Source organism: Sorex fumeus, unplaced genomic scaffold, assembly GCF_029834395.1.
Source record: "Sorex fumeus unplaced genomic scaffold, SorFum_2.1 ptg000054l, whole genome shotgun sequence".
Taxonomy (NCBI): domain Eukaryota; kingdom Metazoa; phylum Chordata; class Mammalia; order Eulipotyphla; family Soricidae; genus Sorex; species Sorex fumeus.
In genome coordinates this window covers 47,506,594-47,520,525 of record NW_026606111.1, presented here as the reverse complement: position 1 = coordinate 47,520,525, position 13,932 = coordinate 47,506,594, and the positions used below count along the sequence as shown (strand labels likewise).

General features: G+C 37.1%; 1 pseudogene; it reads left to right on the top strand.

The window, feature by feature from the left end:
* The first annotated feature begins 1,864 nt into the window (after window positions 1-1,864).
* LOC130033816 (uncharacterized) lies at window positions 1,865-1,958 on the top strand (annotated as a pseudogene).
* The last annotated feature ends 11,974 nt before the right edge of the window (window positions 1,959-13,932 follow it).

Here is a 13,932-nt window from a genome sequence, read left to right as displayed (position 1 = left end):
AAAATGGCAATTCTCCCAGAAGCATTGTAAAAATTCAACTTGATCCCTATAAAGATACCCATGACATTCTTCAAAGAAATTGATCAAGCACTCCTGAAATTCACATGGAACAATAAACGCACACGAATAGCTAAAGCAATTCTTGGGGGAAAGACGATGGAGGCATCACCTTCCCCAACCTCAAACTCTACTGCAAACTATAATAATGAGAACAGCATGGGACTGAAACAAAGGCTCAGCTGCAGACCAATGGAAAAGGATTGAATATACTGACACACACCCTCAAATATATAATCATCTAATCTTTGATAAGGGAGCAAGAAACGTGAAGTGGTTTAAGAGAGTCCTTCTAAACAAACGGTGCAGAAAAAAGTGTACAGCTGCATGCAAAAAAAAAAAATAGCTCAGACCTCTACCTAACACCATGCACAAAAGTCAGATAAAAATAGGTCAATGTTCTCAACATCACACCAGAATCCCTCAGGTACAGTGATGACAAGGTTGGCAAATCCCTCCACAACATTGAAGCTAAAGGTATCTTCAAATATAACACGCCACTTGCCAAGCAACTGGAAGCAGAGATAAACAAAGGGAACTATCTTAAATTAAGCAGCTTCTGTACCTCAAAAGAAACTGACCAGAAACAAAGACTCCACCATGCGGGCAAGATACTCGCAGAAGCCTACCAGGTTCTCTGAGAGTGAGAACTGGACAATCAGAGTTGCTGTCTTCTAAATAAGATCCAGTCTCTGGATGTTGGCTATTGAGGGAATTACATGGATCCAGGGGTAGTTCGTGGTTGTAACACTTAATTACTAGAAGATGGGGGATCTGGAAGGAGCGGGCACATTCTTGATCTGAGCAGCCATGGAGATCTCATGCCCTGGTTCCGCACATTTGGGTTCCTCTTCCAGTTCCTTCATGCATGAGGCTCCTTCAAGCTTGGGAAGAGTGGTCTCTAAGCGTACCTATGGCTGGTTGCAGAGGTCTTCAGCTGCCGGGTCTATGCTCAGGGCGGTGAGGGAATCTCACCCCGCCATCTCCAAGGGGCCCCAGTGAGGAAAGCCAGGTGCGAGGTCAGGAGACTGTTGTTTTAGACATATTTGGAATTAATTTTATATCGAAAAGTACGCATCATTGAAAATACTTATGTGCTTAGTAATAAATTACTACAAACTTGTTCAATCACGTCAGAGAGCCCACTCTGCTCAGAGAACTAAATTTTTAATTACAGATCTGTTTTTCCCATGTGTCATGACTGAGAATCACTATCAGTAGATATGAAACTCACTATACACAAAGATGCACACAGGTTACTATGAGTCATCTATGTTGTTAATATCAGTTGGCCATTAAACTTCACTGAGACCCTTTGTTCTGTCCTTTATAGGAGCCACATGAGTCTCACCTTCCGTTCAAGTTGAACTTGTAATAAGGTGGAATGAAATCATCAATATGCTTCTCACCTCATCCTTCAGGAGAAAAATCCTACATACATTCAAGGTGGTCAAAGTGCAGACAACACCATCCACCTTTTCTGGAGATGTACACGAGACTGAGGCGAGAAAAGCAAAAGGCTCCAGTTTAATGGTCTTAATGAAGGTTTCAGGGAACGACATTAAACAAACTCATATCCCATCTTCCAAAAGAATTATTTTGTAAAACTGATGCCTAGGGTATGGTAAAAGATAATATGGTAAAAACCATATTTTTCTTTCTGGGATATTAAATTTCTAAATCTATTTATTCATGCTGCTTTGAAATACATTCCTTGATTAGGAATCATTGTCTGCCATAGGAGTGAGGAAGGACAACACTCAAAGTAATAAGAAGAGAAAAATATGGAAAAATTAACTCCTACTAAGTTTAACACATATACTAAAATTGAAATGATAAAATGATGAGCATGGTCCTTGCACAGAGATGATATGCAAACTTGTAAAGCATTCCATATTTTTGTTGCAAGAAGAATGAACAGGTCTACTTTAAGCTAAGACAATCCCAACAAGTACAAAAATTCTACATAAAGAGAGCACAAATCCCAATCACAAAAGTCTCTCTCAATGTCAATGGACTAAATGTGCCAATTCAGAGGCACAGAATGGGAAGATGAATTAGAAAACTGAAACCAACATTCATTCTGCTGCCTGCAGGAAACACATCTGAACAATCAAAGCACCCATGGGCTAAAGGTAAAAGTCTGGGAAACAAGTTTTCAAGAAAATATCACCTCCACAAAGCTGGAGTGGCCATACTAATATCAGACCACATGGACTTCAGGCTAAAGGTTATCAGAGACAGTGAAAGTCATTTCTTTGTGGTCATGGGATATGTACATCAGAAAGAACTCACCCTCCTCAATGTATATGATCCTAATGACAGACCAGCAAAATACTTAAAAACAACTTCTAATTGACTTATAGAAAAACATTGATAGCAACACAATACTAGAAGGAGATTTCAACACTTTTTTGTCACGTCTCCATAGATCAAACAGACTGAAGCTCAGCAAGGAAATATTTTCTTTAAGGGAAGTAATGAACAACCATTGGCTTAGAGAAGATATCAAAGAGGAAATAAAAAGTTTCCAGAAACAAATGAGAATGAGGACACAAGCTACCATAACTTGTGGGACACAGAAAAAGCAGTGTTAAGAGGAAAGATTATAGCTCTGCCAGAATTCATCAGGAAGAAAGAAAGGGCCTACATGAATAAATTAGAGCTCAAGATTTTGGAAAATGACCAACAAAAGTAGTCCAAACTAGGCTGGAGGGAGGAAATAATAAAACTTGTACCAGACATCAATGAGCTAGAATCCCAAAATAGAATCCAAAAGACCAATAAAAGAAAAAGCTGATTCATTGAGAAAATAAATAAGATCAATAAACCATGAGAAGCCTCTCAAAGAAACAAAGAGAAAGAATTCTAATAAATCGAATCAGAAATGCAAAGTGGGGTGTCCTAATAGAAAGTACAGAAATCCATAGGATCATCAGAGATTATTTTGAGAATCTTTGCAGCAGGAAATGAGAGAATCTTGAAAAAATTGATAAATTATTGGATTCCAAGATGATTTGTAATACTTGAACCTATCACTACCAAGGAAATTGAAATGATGGTCAAAAGTATCCCTGCAAACAGAATCCATGGCCCAGATGGATTCAATAGTGAACTGTTTCAAACCTTTAAAATGGAACTGCTTCCAACATTTTTAAGATTTTCCAGGAAATTGAAGAAACAGAAATACTCCCAAATAGCTTCTATGAGGCAATGATCACCCTAATACTCAAATCGATAGAGACACCACAAAAATAGAAAATTACAGACCTATTTCCTTGATGAATACAGATACAAAGATTTTCAAGAAAATACCAGCAAAGAGAATCCAGAAACTCAACAAAAGATCACACACTATGACCAAGTAGGTTTAGCTTGGGGATGCAAGGATGGCTTAACATTCTCTAGTCAATCAACAGAATACACCATCTCAATAAAATAAAGATAAAAGTCATATGATCATATCAATAGATGTAGATAAAGCATTTGATAAGATCCAGCACCCATTCATGATGAAAAACTCGCAACAAAATTGGAGTTGAAAGTACTTTCCTCAATCTAGTCAAAGCAAATTACCACAAACCCACAGCAAGCATTATTCTCAAGGGGGAAAAACCAAAGTCTTGGAGCAGAAATCAATGAACTAGAATCCCAGAATACAATCAGGCACAAAACAAGCTACCCACTCTCACCACTCCTATTCAACATAGTACTTAAAGTACTTGCCATAAGATTTCGGTAAAAAAAAAGATATCAAGGGCACCCATATAAAAAAGGAAGAACACAAGCTTTTACTATTTGGAGATGACATGATACTATACTTATAAAATCCCAAAGAATCTACAAAAAAGCTCCTGGGAACAATAGATTTGTTTAGTACAGTAGCATATTACAAAATCAATATCTGGTACTACATGGCTTTCCCATATATTAATAATGAAAGAGAAAAAAGAGATAGAGAAAAACAATCCCATTCAAAATAATACCTCAGAAAATAGAGTATAATAGAATCAACTAAAATGGTTAAGGAACTATACCAAAAAAAAAAAACCTTCAAAACACTACTTCACGAAATAAGAGAGTATATGAGGAAGTGGAATCACATCCCATGCTTATGGATTGAGAGGTTTAACACTGTCAAAATGGCAATACACCCCAAAGCTCTATAAAGATTTAATGCACTTTCTATAAGGATACCCATAACATTTTTCAAAGAAATAGATTAAACACTCTTAAAACTCATACAAAACCATAAACTCCCATGAAGAGCTAAAGCAATCTTTGGTAAAAAGAAGAAGGGAACACCTTCCCCAACTTCAAACCCTACTACAAAGTTTTAGTAATCAAAATACCATGATATTCAGATAAAGACAGGCCTCAGATCAATGGAATATAGTCAAATATCCTGACGCTGGCCCTCAGATTATTATTACCTAATCTTTCTTAAAGGCTCAAGAAGTATGAAGTTGAGCTAGTAAGTATTTTCAGCAACTGGTGCTGGGAAAACTGGACAGCAATATGCAAAAAAATGAACTCAGACCGCTTTATAGTGCCAGGCACAAAGTCAGATCAAATGTATTAAAGACCTCACTATCATACCTGAATTCTTAAGATATATGGAGGAAAATGTGGGAAGATCCCTTCATGACATTAAAGCTGAGGGAAACTTCTAGAATGAAACACAACTGACCAAGGAAGAGGAAGTGAAGATAAACAAATGAGACTACATTAAACTAAGAAGTTTCTGCAACTCAGAAAAAATGGTGACCATGATCGAAAGACAGCCCATGTAATGGGGAAAAATTATTTATACAATACCCATACAATTAACCTCAAAATTCTGACTCCTGTATCATTAACAACACTAAATAGTTCCCGTGAATTTTATTCTTCTTCACATATATTTACTTTAAAATATTTTAGATTTACTTTTAAACCACAGGTAAAAAGGAAAAATTATAAGTTTTTTTAAAAATAAAAAATAACCCCTATACATAGCCAGGTGTGACCCAAAAAACAACAAAGCAAGCAAGCAAGAAAGAAAGAAAAAAATTAAAAATTAAAAAATAATGCCGTTTGCAATGCTAAGGATCAATCCCAGATCATCATTCTTTGCGTTTTTGGGTCACACGTGGCGATGTACCGTGGTTACTCCTGGCTCTGCACTCAGGAATTACTCCTCACGGTGCTTGGGGGGACCATACAGGATGCTGGGAATCTAACCTGGGTAGGCCGTGTGCAAGGCAAATGCCCTACCTGCTGTACTATAGCTCCAGCTCCCCCCTCCCCATAATTGATCATCTTGAGGGCCTCAGATTTTTACCTTCCATTTGGAAACTTCATCTTTACATTGACACAGTAAATTGAAACCACAAAACCATTGAATGGCATGTTATAATGGTAGCAGCCATGAGCAAACATTGATAACCCATAAGTTGGCTTGAATGAATTCTGTCTCAGAGGCTTCACTTCTGAGGATACCTGTCACTACCTCCTTTCTGTTACGTATCCCAGGATCAGAACCTACATCAGGCCAGCAGTAGAAATTTTCCACCCAAAAGCTAGCCTTCCACTGGGATCAGTATCCTTGATCCATCTAACTTGAAATTTTTCATTCATGACTTGTTGACCTTGTTTCAGGCGGAGGCATCCAGAGCATAAACTCAGCTTTCCCGTTGTTTCCACAGGAAACCCAAATACCTAAGAATGTTATCATTTCTGACGCCACTGTTAAAGATTTTTTTGGAATCCCACGGTAAGATACTATCATTCGTGTTATACTATTACTGTTCTCTATAGTTCGGATCTCCCCAAAGAACTCTCTACCCTCCTCACTCCAAGTGCAGACTCCAGTGTATCATGATCCTGAACGTACTTATAATAGTTTCACTCAGATTCTCCCCTAAAGTGCACAAGTGAAGTTCATACCAATCCAAGTTCTTATTCCTAAACTACCAGAGTGGGCTTGTTCCTCAAGCTTGTGTTCTCCCTTGAAGAAATACCGTGCTTCCTTTCTCTATGTCTCTCTTTGCTTGTTTTGTTAAATGACTGTTCTCGCTTGAACATATATTCCATTCCACCCTACAACTGTTTCACAAGTTTCTAAGGGCTTTTCAATAAAATATATTTTGTTTCACTAAACTAAAACTTTTAAAACCCCAGAGCATTATTAAAACCAATATTTGTATCTTTTAAACCACAAATTTTGAAAATGAAAGGTGGAAAAGCAATGGAATACTACTCAGTTGTATGAAGTGAACTCTTCTTATTATTTGTATATAAAATGTATAACATGAGGAAATTATGTTTAGTGACAAAAACCTGGCAGAGAAAGATAGGCATCCTACAAATTCAGGCATATGTGGAATATGGAGAAAACAAATTAAAAGAATTAAATGAGACAGACAAATGTCTAAAACATTATTTATATTCTATGATTTATAATTCAATTAACAATGGTTTCTCATACACATAATTCCAACATGACACTCCGCATTCTCTCAAAGAACAAACCCTCCCTCTCACCCAATCCCCCAGAATCCCTCCCTCCTAATCCCCTGACCTAATTGTGTGGATCAGTTCTCCCCTTGCATTGCTCTTGAACCTTTGTTGCTACCTTGCTGTGTGTCTTTACATCCCACATATGAGAAAGATCTCTCTGTATCTGCTCCTTTCCTTAAGGCTAACTTTACATGCATGATATCCTCTAGTTTCATCCAATGTTGAAAATTACATAATTTTGATCTTTTCAAAGCAATAAAAACAAACTTTAGAACTATGAGACTATTTACTTACCAGATGGAAAGGTGTTATCAAAGTGGAAAAACTGAACAATGGTGAATGACAGAGTAGGCCTTTCAGTAGTGAGTGTAATATGATACATGCTAGTTGATTCTGCATAATCTTAAAATTTATGAAATTCTATAATGTAATTCTATAAGGTAATTTTAAATAATCAAAAAAGTATTTAAATAATTTACATTTATCTATGATTATGACGTATCTTTTGTGTCAAACTATCAGAAATAAAAAGAATGTTAGATAGAGATATGGTGTATCACTATACTTTTAAACAAGAGAAGCGCTAAAAATTTCTGTGTCTTGATGAACTCTCATATAAATTGACTCCAAAATCAAATTAATATACTCAAGGAAAAATAAAAGTCAACCAATTTAATCTTTTGCCTTCACTCAGGTTCCCATCTGCTGATCTCTGGCTGACGAAACAATTTTTATTTTATTTTATATTTTTAAAATTTTTATTAGTGAAACACCATGATGTACAGTTGTACATTTACAAATTTTTGTGCTTGGGTTTTGATTATACAATGATCACATGCCCATTCTTCCGCCAGTGCCCATTTTCCACCACCATGTATTCCAGTATCCCTCCCACACAGATCACCCCCATCCCACCCTGCCTCTGTGGCAGGGCATTCCCTTTTGTTCTCTCTCTCCTTTTGGGTGTTGGGGTCTGCAAAAGAGGCATTAAATTGTAATCATGTTCAGTCCATAGTCAGAATTTTTATTTTCAAAGAATTTTTGGCAGAGGTTTGGCATTCTTTGCTAGCAACCAACTCATTTTCTTCTGCATTTTTTTTTCTAGAAATATATACTTATACTAAGACTGATTAGTCATGGCACCAAATTGACAAATGTCCCTGTTTTTACTTCAGTTCTGTTTCCTAATTATCACAAATTATTAGCAGTGGATAGAAAATAACTAGCCCAAAATTCGTGGGGGAAATGGAAATGTTTATGCTTTCCATAGTTTGGAAAATCCCTGTCACTAGTATAGTGACATACATCTAAATTTGTAATCAAAATGATTAAGAAGAGGTAAACCCTGACTGCCACTTCAAGAAAGAACGGGCCTTCAGCAAATATCCTTGGTTTCAGAAGGATGGCTCTGGCTTGGATGGGGGGCAAACATGAGAACTGTGAGCTACCGGCAGTTAACACATGCTCTGAGGCTATGTGGTGACACTGCTGAGAAATGTCGAGAGCCCTGATTAGGTAGGGTCATGGGGGAGAATGGAATGATGACAAGAAAACAGAGCAACAGGACAAGATGATAGATTCCTTTGTATAAAAGTTTTCATCTCTAATGTATTAATCTGTGAAAAAGAGAACCAACTTCTTATCATTCTTCCTGGCAATATATTATCCTTACATATTACTTCAGGAAAAAAACGCTTCCCTTGATAGTTATTATAGCCTGAATATCTGTGAGGTCTTTGAAGTCTTTCTATGTATACAGTGCTGATGACTGAAACCAATCTCACTATTTAAGTATCTAAACTGCAATGTTCTCACCATTTAACTCTCTAAACTCTGATGGCTCCAAATCTTCTAAGATCAGCTTTCATCTCTTCCATGATATCCAGGCTTCTCTTCCCAACTGTCAACTCTCCCTTTCTTTCTCCCTCTCTCTACCAACTATGGTCTCTCTGCCAAAATTTGCCAAGGCAAGTCTTCTTGAAATATAGACATAAGTTGACTTCTCCTTTTTTTTAAATTTAGGCAATTTTGATTTTCAAAGTCATTTATATTGGAGATTTGTCATACAATATTCCAATTCTAATCACACCACCAGTGTCTTTATCCCTCCACCAACAAATTACCCATTTCTTCCTGCATTCCCACCGATTTCCTTGACAAACACATTTTGAATTTTTACTATTGTACTTTGGATTCCATACTTACAGTAGTGTTGGCATTGGTGGTTAAGACATACACCTCAACTTTTTCATGCTGGCCTTCCTGGATCAATGCCCACTGACACAATTTAGGGGAAATATATGAGAACAAATCATTAAGCTCCAAAGTTTTCAAATAATCTTTAAACAATTCTAATCGAAAAGAAAATAGTGAGAACTGGAGGAGACAACCTCTTGTCAGCCTGCAAAGTCTTTTCAGTTTTCCACATTACAACAGAAGAAATCAGTGAAGGAGGTCTGTCATCACGCAACTTAGGTGACCCTGCTGAGGTGTGGTCAACAGGGTGTTTTGTGCTCTTCTCTCCTTCCACCAGAAGTCCCAACCCTATGATTTTTGTCTCTTCAGTCCGCATAAAATGAAAAAGTTTTACCACACAGACATCCATGCAATGAGCCCAGCCAAAGTGATAAAAATAAATTTCAGCAAATTCATAGGTTAGTCATGATGGTAGAATCTAAATATCATGTTTTTGTATTGAATCTGGAGGAGATACATATTACAAACCTTTTCATGATTCAGTTTCAATCATAGGATATTTTAACACCTAACCTCCACTAGTATATAGTTCCATTGCTAATGTCCCCAGTTTCTCTCCCACCACTCCCTCTCCCAACCCCAAACCCCACCTGACAGCCTGCTGTCTCTACACTATGGCAGGCACCTCTCTCTCTCTCTCTCTCTCTCTCTCTCTCTCTCTCTCTCTTTCTCTTTCTCTCTCTCTCTCTCACACACACACATCCTTTGGGCATTGTGGATTGTAATACAGAGAGTGAGAGGTTCTCACATTTATTCCTTTACCTACTTTCAGGACTCAGTTCTCACCCAGAGTAATCACTTCCAACTATCATTGTCGGAGTGGTCCCTTCTTTATTCCAAATGCTCGCCTTCAGCACTTGTGGCAAGCGTCCAACCATTGACCAATTCTCCTGGCCTGTGTTTCTGCTATCCTTGGGTATTAGTCTCATTTTCTGGTTTTTTATATCCAAAAAATGGTGTAGTCCAATCAGTATACCCCTTTCCTTCTGACTGATTTCATTGAGCATGATATTCTTCCCTGTTCATCCATTTATAAGCAAATTTCATGATGTCAGTTTCCTGCCAACTGTGTAGTATTCAATTGTGTAGGTATACCATAGTTTCTTCTGGCTATTGTGAATGGTACTGCAGATGGTATTTCTGTTGTAAATATCATGTTTAATGTAAATTACATAGGAAAATACTTCCCACGTTCCAAACATACAGAATCCACTCACTAATAGAACATTTTTAAATTTTTTTTAAAAATATAATTTATTATGATGCTTTCTAAAAAACGGAAGCTATTAACAAAAACTCAGGGAAAGCATATTCTATAAATGCCAAAAATAATAACCTTAAGAAAGGACAACAGCTACGTGTTCTTCCTCCTCAAAAATCCATGTGTTTCTTGATATATTGTCAATATCTTTCTATAGCCTTCAAATTCTTCAACTTAATTTCTAAACACTATTTAAAGTTATATTAATTTAATAGGTGTAATCAGCTTTATAGAATATTTATTTGATTCTTTCATATTTTACATAAACAACGTTTGAATTAACCATAGCACTGTAGTACTGTCCTCCCATTGTCCACTGATTTGCTCGAGCAGGCACCAGAAACGTCCCTATGGTGAGATTTGTTGTTACTGTTCTTGGCATGTCGGATAATTCACAGGTAGCTTGCCAGGCTTTGCCATGAGGGAGGGTTACTCTCAGTAGCTTGCTGGTCTCTCTGAGAGGAGGAGAGCAATCGAACACAGGTTGGCCACGTGTAAGGCAAACGTCTTACCCACTGTGTTATGGCTCCAGCCCATATATATATTTATACATATATATGTGTATTTACACACACATACATATCTATATATTCCTCTTACACGGCTCTTAAGCTCCAAATCATATTTCATCCTCCTCCAATTCTTTACTACTTCTCTCCCCATACTTGGTGCTCAACTAATTTTCCGAGTCCCCTCAGATGCATTTCTGAGGCCATGAAAAAGGAATGCATAACACATACATGCAAGGAAGGCACAAAGCATATGTAGATAAATTTCATATGGACATATAATTGTGATGACAAGTTTACAAACTGTATTCGCTTCAAGTACAGAGTACCTGATCTCTGGAACTGTGTATTCATACTCCATGCACTGTCAAATATCCAGCTACTGTCCACAACTAACTAACAACACTCCCCTACCCATTTCAGTCATTTAGTTCCTCTCCTTAAGGACGATTTTGATGTCAGAGTATAAAGGTTTGATTTTGCTTTTGTTTATTGGTCCATTTTATTTTTTTCTTTATATTCCAGAAACAAATCAAATATTTTTTTTTTAAAAAATAAAGGACAGGAGGTGATATCAGGCAACAAATGAATAGTTGATGTGGTTGAGAATCAGCAAGAGTCTTCCAGGTCAGTGTGACGAATGGAACATCCAGTTGTCCTTCCCAGCATATTTCCAAAGGGCTGTCTTGGAGCAGGGTACATGGTGGGAAGAACCACAGGACAGTAGTAGTGCTTGAACATATAGGGGCCTATGTTCTTCTTTGAAAATGTAATGGTATTGACCTCCATTGCAAACCACAACACCTTAAAACAAAGAAAAAGCAAAAGTGAATGCCCTGAGTTGGGGCAAAGTAGGGGAGATGGGGGGTGGGAGGGTCACTGGGTTCCTTGGTGATGGAGAATGGGCACTGTTGGAGAGATGGGTACTTGATTCTTGTAAAACTGAAACCCAAGTACAAAGGTATGTAAGTCTACAACTGTACCTCATGGTGTTTCACTAATAAAAGTAAATAAACAAAAACTAAAAAATTAAAAGTGCTATCAGCTGGTATAAGAAAAATATGTAATGGTGTTGACTAGATTAAATCAAGATCATTTTTAGCTATAGGATGCTATGATTCAGCTTTGATTCACTGATTGATACTTTGAAATGTCCCAGTTCATCCTCATTCAGAGAAGTCATTTATTTCTTTGAGTATTGATTTGTACAGGGAATTCCTCACAAAATTCTTTATATAATGTCTATTGAGGGACTCAAGGATAATGCTCTTATTATCATTTTCAAAGAATACAAAAATACTCTTTTAATAAGATTTTCTTGGTTCTCTATCTAAAAGCTAAATGACAACAATTAAGTTTAACTTAACATTTTCTAAAGCGCATCACATTAGTACTTGAAAAGAAATTTTAAAAGACTCTGGGAGAGGGGAGGAGGAAAAGTCATGGATCTATAAGGATTAGTACAAGTCTTTGGGTGTGTGGGGCATGGGAGTGTGTAGAAAAGTTGAGATCACACTCAGCTATGTGATCTAATCTCTATATATCTATTCTCTAAATTAGATACCAGCGATATATTCACACAGGTGTATTCATATGACTATCATGTACACTAAGGAAATCCAGGGAAATAATTCTTAGAACTGACATTCTTGTAAATTTAAGTAGTAATCAGGTTTTTATCGTTATGTTTCTATGATTTCATAGGCAGTGTTTGTTTCCTTAATCAACCTGGACTGTCTTTAAAAGACCAAATATAGGAACATTCTTTCATTTTTAATTAAATATAGAAAAGGCTGAATTTACAGGTTAAATTGACATGAATATCTTTTTCAATAGTCTATTTGGGACACTGTGCTTTACTTGTTTTATTAGGAACTAAATGTGGTACCCTATAATCTCTAATTCCATCCCTAGTCTTCCCTTCTCTACTTGTAGCAATCAAGACAAACTTCACTTTAGACCTAATTTTCAGTAATCTCAACTAAACATTAAAGTAAAAAATAAGTCTGATAATATAATTCTGTTATCCAGCACTTATGTAAGATGCTTAAACAAATGAACAGAATATTGAGAAAGAAATGAACACTCCAAATTGTGTTTTAAGAAGGCAAAGAATACATGTTGTAATTGACCATATAAAAGAAAGAAAATTAAAGTAAATTCCTTGGTAAGTTCTGGTATTCTTGGAACCATGTTGCCCATTGAGTAGTCAGCTAGCTAAGTCTTCATTAACTTGGATTTTCCTTGTTCACATTCCTGATATTACTCTTCTCCTCCTCAGATCCCATTCCCAGTAAATCATGTTCCCACCAGATCTTGTTTTTTCAAGCTTTGTTTTCGCCAAACTTCAAGTCCTTCCTTTTGCACTTATTGTCTCTTTTCCCATCATTTCAGACTTTTCTCTCAGCATTTTTTCCTCAGTTAATATAACTTTCTTTCAAGGGAGTTGAAGCTTGTTAGTTTTGAGAGTTGACTGGGATCATTTTCCTCTAGCCATACATTAAAAGTAGCAAAACACTTTTCACGTTTTTCTGTTCCCAGCCAGTCAACTACCCTTTCCTGGGAAAATCTCTTGACTGGTTAGTATCAGGTCAGTCAGAAACAGCGTTCATTTCCCCCCATTTTCAACAATGTAGTTACTGGTACCAAACAGAGTTAGTTAAAAATATGTTCCTGTTAACATATATTTGCACTTCGGATCCATGTGAACACCTTCCACCTGGCTTTTTTTGAAGGTGGTCATCCAGTTTGCTTTTCTGGTGGCATTCTGTTTCTCACTATTCCTCTCCACAGCTAAGTGATGTGAAACTAACATATATAGTAAATGGAATGATTCAAAGCTCCAGACCGAATGCCAGCCCTTTCAGCTCTCTCGGTCTTATATGTAACCTGTTCTTTGGAACCTATCTTATTTTCGTATTTTTGTTTTGAATCTTATTTACAAATAATATTTTAACTCATTTGAAAAACATCCACCAACTATCCCATGATGATCACCAGCTGTCCAGTTCTCTACCCGTCCCGGTTTCCTTCCCATTCATCCATCACCCCATTCAGTCTCCTAGGGCCATCTCTTTCCTCCACCACCTTCCAGGCTGAAGGAGAACCGGTACCTACTGCTTTGGAAGTGGTGACCTAGTGCGCATGTCTTAGTCTGGTACTTCCGGCAACGCAGCCCCAAAGCCATTTATAACGTTGGTTATTGTGTGAGCTGCAGTTAACAGCGATGTTTAGAGTAGGCTACGGGAACCACGGACCATGGAAGACCAAGGACCAGCCCCTCAATCTAATATAATTTGAGCTCCCCCCACCAGAAATTTCCTGATAACTGGCTTGGCTACCTTGGGG